Source organism: Chrysochloris asiatica, unplaced genomic scaffold (genome assembly GCF_000296735.1).
Source record: "Chrysochloris asiatica unplaced genomic scaffold, ChrAsi1.0 scaffold00037, whole genome shotgun sequence".
NCBI classification, from domain to species: Eukaryota; Metazoa; Chordata; class Mammalia; order Afrosoricida; family Chrysochloridae; genus Chrysochloris; species Chrysochloris asiatica.
The window spans coordinates 8,367,366-8,375,262 of NW_006408555.1; positions in this window are offsets into that span (position 1 = coordinate 8,367,366).

A 7,897-nucleotide genomic window follows, 5' to 3' on the forward strand; every position below is an offset into this window, starting at 1 on the left:
TTGCCAGTATATGGAACGCCCATCTAGTAGAAAGAGGCAGAGGCAGATGAAAAAATATGCTAAAAGTAGTAAGTATTTGGGAAAAAATAAAGTAGTGTCCGGCAGATTGGGGATGAGGTGAGGGTGGGGAGTGGATAGTTCTAGTTCTTGGAGGGGAGAGTCCTTCCTGGTGGGAGAGGTCTCCAGACACAGGAAGCAGCTAGTCCAGAGGCCCTGAGGTAAACATGGGCCTGGGAGCAGTCAAGGACCAGAAGGAGGAGGCCTCCAGCGAGACTGCAGTGCAGAGAGGGCGGGAGGCAGGAGAGGAGGTGCAGTGAGAGCTCACGGAAGGCCCCGTGGACAACTGTCAGCATCCTGGCCTTTACTGTGGCAGAAGCGCCCGCTGGAAAATCCTGAGCAGAGGCAGGACAAGCTCTCAGTCTGTTTCCTACCAAGAAGAATTTGTCTGCTGCTCTGAGAAGAAAGTCTAGGGAGCCAAGAACAGAGACAGGAGGCCAGTTGCAACTGCAACATTGCAGGTTAGAGATGATAGTGGTCCAAGGTGGGAAGTGGTCACATTCTGGATGTTTCTAAGTGAGAACCCAGAGGGTTTCCTGGTAGATTAGATGGAAGGTGTGAGTGAAAGCAAGCACTCAGGGGTGGCGTTAAGGATTTTACTGTGGAGTTGCTATTGCTTGCAATGGAGGAGGGGGAGACTGTGGGTCGTACAGAGAAAAATCTCAATTCCATTTTGAACCTGTAACTTTTACAATAACTGTTAGACTCCAAGCGGAGCTACTGAATAAGCAGTGGACTTAGGAGTGCAGAAGATATCCCAACAGCATGAGATAAGAGATGACGGTACCCTCTTTTTCCTTTAACTGAGTCACACAGAAAGATTACCTGCAGTTTTTCTGCCCCACGTTGGAAGACAACAATCTTCAACTGTCCTAAAGGTCTTGAGCCCAATCTGATGTGGCTTCCTTAGCAACAAGGAAGGGCAGTCATCTTTAGGAGCATGAACCGGGGCCTGTGTTAAAGAGGAAGAAGAGTGAATGGGGAGTCTGAGACTTGTTTTTTTAAATTATTTTATGTATCATTTATGAGCAAATAACTTGAAATGCTGGATTATATGTAGAAGAACATGGTGTCAGGGTAGGAGATAGATTCATTAACAACTTGCTTTATGCAGATGATACAACCTTGCATGCTGATAGCAAAGAGGACTTGAAATACTCACTGATGAAGATCAAAGACCACAGCCTTTGGTGTGGATTTTACATCAAGGTAAAGAAAACAAAAATCTTCACCACTGGACCAATTAACAACATCATGATAAGTGGAGAAAAGACTGAAGTTGTCAAAGACTTCCTTTTGCTTGGATCCACTATTAATATTCATGGAAACAATAGTCAAGAAATCAAACAAAGTATTACTGTAAGGAAAAGAAAGAAAGAGATGAAGGAGAGTCTTGACTTCAACAGCAGGCAAGTTTATTGAGAGGAAACCTGGGAGGGGGTACTCTGATGTCACCAAAGGAGACCAAGAGCCCATCTGTTATCTTCCAGACTCGGGTATTTAAAGGCCGTGTTGTCTGGATACAGTTCTGGTGAGTTTACAATGGGCGGGGGTATGGAGATTTGGGCAGAGGTATGGAGATTTTCCTGAAACCTGGAAGGGTCTCCAGGTGTAACAAAGACCCAAGCTTCCAGGGAGATCAGAAGCTCAAGCAGGACCCCATTCAGTGTCAACTGGGGGTAGTTGCAATGCCATTCTGTTGATCAGGCGCAAGGTCCTTCATTAACATTAGACAAATCTGCTGTACAAGACCTATTTAAAGTATTAAAGAGCAAAGAAGCCTGAGGACTAAGGTGAGGCTGACCCAAGCCATTGTATTTTCAACAGCTTCATGCTGAAATATGAAAGTTGAAACAGTGACTAGCGAAGATCTTAGAAAAATTGCTGCATTTGAATTAATGGCGCTAGAGAAGAATATTGAAGGTACCATGGGCTGCTAGAAGAACCAACAAATCTGTGTTGTTACAAGTACGGCCAGAATGCTCCTTGGAAGCCAGGATGGCAAGACTTGTCTGTCATAATACTTCAGACATATTATCAGGACGGACCAATCCCTGGAGAAGGTTCTTATGCTTGGTAAAGTGGAGGGTCAGCAAAAAAGAGGAAGAGCCCTAATGAGATGAATCGGCACTGTGCCAATAGCAATGGGCTCAAGCTTAACAACAATTTTGAGGACGGTGCAGGACTTGGCAGTGTTTCAGTCTGTTGTGCACAAAGGTCTCTAATTCAGAACCCAAAGGAGCTCTGGTAGCGTAGTGGTTACGAATCGGGATGCAAACCTCGAGGTCAGCAGTTCGAAACTCCCAGCTGTTCCGCAGGAGAAAGATGAGTCTTTCTGCTCCCGTAAAGATTTACAGCCTCCGAAACCCTGTACAGGGTCGCTATGAGTCAGAACCGACTCCACAGTACATAACCACCACCAGTCAGCTTGTTGTTATCGTGCTATAGGTTAAATACTGGACTGTGAACCAAAAGGTGGGCAGTTCAAACCCACCAGCTTGCTTCTAGGAATACCTCCTACAGAGTTGCTAGGAGTCGGAATTGACTCGACAGCACTTAACAAGTCAGCCTAGGAACCTAGCTATATATACAAGGCATGCACTGGTGGCAGTATGCCTCTAGTAATTAAAACAAAAACTCGTCAGTGAAGATGCATCAAAGCAACACTTCTCCTAAACGAACACTAGGGGGAAGTGTGGCGTGTGTGGCGAGAGAGATTGGAAATGCAGATTCCCTGTCCAGTTAAAATGGGAGATGAGGAGCGAAGATCAAGGCTTGCATTTTTAAACACCTTGCGTAGTGGTTACGAATCGGGCTGCGAACCTTAAGGTCTGCGGTTCGAAACTACCAGCTGCACCGCGGGAGAAAGATGAGGCTTTCTACTCCCGTAAAGATTTACACCCTCGGAAACCCTATAACAGGGTCGCTATGGGTCGGAAACGACTCAATGGCACATAACAACAACAACATATGATTCTTAATTCTAGGTAGACTTGCATAACGCCATTCCAAAGAATTCTAGCAGAAATGATGCACACTCAGTCTCACCAGGAAAGATGGAAAACCCTTGGAACAATTTTTCTGATTCCCAGTGATTATTTTTATTTCTTTCAACCTCCGTAGGAGCTTTTGTTACCTAATAAAATAACTTGCTAAAATTTTTCTTTTAACTAACGTTTCTGTAAATAGACACTGCTCAGAAGCTACAACATTCAGCAAAAAGAGCGATGCGTGGGGCAGTCAGGACAGAAAAAGTACGGAAGCCGAAGCCAAGTCCAAATCAAAACATTACTGAAAGCAAAGATCTGAGCTATGAAGCTCAGCGCCTCTCTGGCCCTGACACTTGCCATGCGTTTGGCCCCGCCCTGGAGGATGTGACGCCCCTATCCAGTGATACACCCTCCCCCCCCGCAGCTACGCAGGGGTCCCCAGCTCTCAGACCGTGTGCCTTGGAACATGCAGCAGTTCACAAAAAGTCGTCTCGGAGGCCTGGGGTCTGGCTTCTTCGAGGCTCCCTCCACTTTGTGGGGTCCGATCCGAAACCTCCCGGGTTGTCCTACTGGCCCGTATGTCCAGACATCTCGGTATGTAGTAGCTGTTGCCGCCGGAGGCGCCTTCAAAGGCACCAATTGCAGCTCCCGCCGCTTTCGGAGTGCCGCCCACAGGTGCTCAAACTTTGGACTGTACTCTTCGTACAGGGGACCGGGTGGAGGAGCGAAAGGAACAAAATGTACTAACCAGCAGATTTTTCTTTTTAGTAGAGACTTATACCAAATAAAGTGTATTTGAGCCATAAAATCTGGTTTTTAGGCTTAGCTTGTTGTTTTGCCACCGCCTTGAGGGAGCGAACTCGCCGCCTCTCCCCTACAGCGCCCGAAAATGGGCCAGTCCACGCGGCTTGGCGCATGCGCTTCAGTACGGGAGCGTAGCGGGGGCGGTGCAAGCAGAGGCCGGCCTCTGAGATTCAGAGTCTGTCGAGTGGTCCCAGCCCGCGGAGCTGGCCCGGCCCTCTGCTCCGCTGGCTGCAGTCCTCTGAGCAGGACGTCGTCGTAGAACTCTGCGTTTCTTTTTCCGGCGTCCTTGCGAGTCGGGTGAGTCTCAGGAGTCCCAGTCGTTCTGCGGGGCGGTCTCTTCCTCAGCGTCGCCCTGGTATGGGCGTCCTCGCACTTTTGTCTCTTCTGCTCGCGCACTCGCGGCGACCCTTTCTTACGAAATCTCACGATCCACGGGCGCTGCAGCTTCGGCTTAGTAGACCCTCGGGGAGGCGGAGCATTGCGTCCCGCGGATTTGGGAACGTCCGATCACTCCGAAGTGCGGGGGCTACCGAGTGGCCTCTAGGGCCGGCCCGCTTTGGCGTCCGGACCCACTCCGCCACTGGGTGACCTTGGTGTGTGTGTGGGGGGGGTTCCTCCCGGACCCTCGGCCTCCTCGCCCGCGGGTGTGAGCAGGGCATCGGAAACACGGTTACTCTCGTTGGCATTAGAATTTGCCTGTGGGACCAGATACCTGTTAGCGTCTGTCTAGTGCTCAGAGCTGGCGCTGCTGGTTAATGCGCTGGACCGCAAGATCGGCGGTTCAAGCTCGCCAACTGCTCCTCGGAAACCTTATACAGGGTTGCTATGGGTCGGAACCGACTCTACAGCGCTTGGTTATAACAATGTTTTGCGACCCTCCCAGAGCCCCGTTTGCACCCTTTCCAAGAAGGTCGACACTGGGGTCGGAAGAGGACCGAGCTGCTAATTTCACACGCGGTGTTCTCTGAAGACACAGCTGGACGGAAGTTTGGAAAGCCAACGTTTTATTGTTGTTGTTGTTAGGTGCCATCGAGTCGGTACCGACTCATAGCGACCCTTTGCACAACAGAACGAAACACTGCCCGGTCCTGGGCCAACCTCACTGTTGTTAGTTACCACGCTTGAGCCCAATGATGCTGCTGCCGCTTTGCCAGTCCATCTAGTTCGGAGTCTTCCTCTTTTTCTCTGACCCTCCACCTTACCAAACATGCTATCTTCCTCCAGTGACTGGTCCTTCCTGACAATATGTCCGAAGTATGAGAGACGAAGTTTGTCCATCCTGGTCTTCAAGGAGCATTCTGGCTGCACTTCTTCCAACACAGATCTGTTGGTTCTTTTGGCAGCCCTTGGTGCTTTCAGTATTCTCCTCCAACACCATAACTCAAAAGGTGCCCAGTAATTTGTTACCCAAAAGAGTGAATGATTTGCCTATCATGGTCAAGAACACAACTCAAAAGCATCAATTCTTCTATGGTCTTCCAAAATGTTGCCATGATGGGAGGAATTCTGTTACCCATTTGTATTGTGTTTTGTAGAAATTCAGATTTGGGGGCTTGCTTGAGTGGTTAGTAATCCAGTCGTGTTTCCCGTCTCTGTTTACTGTGTTGAAGTCTGAACTGATTCTGAATCGCTATTAATCTTCATCAATTTAACTTTTCTATGGGCATTTGCAGGGAGTTCTTTGTGATATATTGTCTGAGGGCTCACCCCCTAGTAGTAAGTACTGGTGAGAGTTTGTTCAGGGAAAAGACGGAGTGTGGTCCCAGGCCCTGAGAAAATTGGAAGTCAGAGCAGTTTAAGGCACCTTTCTGATAACATGATTAATGTCTCGTCTGATAATAAAGATTTGAGATGTCGAGGAATGGAAGAAATCAAACTCTGTTAAAATTAACCAGAGAAAACAATTCCCCAATTGGGAAACACCGGGGCTAGAGGCTGTCAACATTGTCAGAGGAGTACAGAGCTTCAATATTAAAATAACAGGAACTAACAGTAAAAGGTATTTTTGATTGGCTAGCTAAAGTTAAGTTCTGCTGAATGAATGCTGTGTTTGGTAAATCATTAAGGATATGCCCAGGTATATTGGTAAGAATGTGCCCAGGCAAGTTCTCTAGGTCTTTGTGTTCAAGCACCTTTTCTGAAGTTAAGGTGACTTTGTGTTGGTTCCCACTCACAGCAACCCTTTGTATAGCAGAGGAAACTCTGCCAGGTCGTGTACTAATCCTCATAATCATTAAAATGGGAGTCCATCTCCTTGAAGATCTTCTTCTTTCACCCTGACATTCTATCAAGTATGATGTCCTTAAGGAACTGGTCCTCTCCTGATTATGTCCAAGTTCACGTGACAAAGTGCTCCTAACCATCCTAGCTTCTAAGGAGCATTCTGGTGTATTTCTTCTAGCACCGACTTGTTCATTCTGCAGTCCAAGGTGCTTTCAGTATTCTTTGCCAACACAACAATTTTAAATGCATCAAATTTTCTATGGTCTTCTTTATTTGGCTTTCACATGCTTATGAGGCAGTTAAAAGTGTGAGTCAGGTACACCTTAGTCCTCAAAGTGACTAGCAGTCTTTCACAGGAGAATTGCCCAATGCACTTGATGTATTTATTTTCTTGACTGCTGCTTCCATAAGCATTGATTATATAGCCTAGTTAAATAAAATCCGTGACGTTAATCTTTTCTGTGTTTATCATGATGTTGCTTATTGGTCCAGTGATGAGGATTTTTGTTCTGTTTATGTTGAACTGTAATCAGTACTGAAGGTTGTAGTCTTTGATTTTCTTCAGTAAATGCTTCAAGTTCTCTTCACTTAAAGTAAGCAAGCTTGTGTCTTCTACATATTGTAGGTTGTGAGTCTTTCTCCAATCCTGATGCCTGGTTCTTCTTCTTAGAGAACCTTTCTACATACTGGTCCTGGTGTGGCACTTTAAGATAAGAACTGGACTGCTGCTACCTGCAAGGTTGGTGGTTCAAACTCACTAGTTGCTTCTTGGAAACCCTAAAGAGGGTTGCTATGGGTCAGACCTGATTTGATGTCACTTAACAGTAACAGTGACACATAAGTTAGTCTACTTTCAACTCCATTCCTCTTGAGGGCCACCTAGCCTTCTCTGACTATGCCTGGATTGTCTAAGCATAGCCACTGTGTTGGCTTAGAACAGTGCTGTCAGATAAGCCTTAGCCTGCTAAACAAAAGGTTAGTAGTTAAACCCACCAGCCACTCCTCAGAAACCTTCTACAGGGTTGCTTTCAGTTGGAACTGACTCACTTGACACTTAACAACAACAACAAACTTTGGGGAAGTAGCATGAAGAACTCAAGTGGAGTCTGAACTTTTATTAAGATGCAAGATGGAGTTAAAACTCCAGTTGTAGACTGCTGCCTTCCACAGCTCAAGTGCTTAGATTTCAGGCTAGCATGCGTTCTCGTCTCTCTGTGACAGATTCTATTTAAAATCTTTTGATCACACTTAGGTTGGTGTGGGTTATTTTGCATGAAGTGGTTGATGGTTCCTTTAGATGGCTACTTGTTTTAGGACAAGCTTTTAAGACCCCTGGCACTATCCTTTTTGGTAGCTGGACACTAATTTCTTTATTGTTAGTGATTATCCCATGAGGATAAGTATAAAGCATGACTACTCTAGAATAGTAGGGTTGACCAACTTAGAGACCCACAAGCGCAGCCCAAAGCGTCTCACTACAACCAGTCGCCCCTGCTGCGCTTCCGCCTCTTGACTGACTCGACATCCGAGGACGGAAATCCCACCTTTGAGCCAGACTTAAGGGCCGTAGCGCAGGGAGATTCGTGTTTAACAGTGACCACACAACCGCCACTCATCTGTCTGCCGTGCTGTGGTGGTTTGAATTGCTGTGATTCTGAGGGCTATGCCACCGGTATTTTAAAAAACCAGCAGGGTCACCCATGGTGGACAGGTTTCAGATGAGCTTACAAACAGACTAGGAAGAAAGAGTGACAAACTACTTCCGAATCACTAGTCACTGAAAACTCTATGAATAGCAGAGAAACACTGTCAGATACAGGACC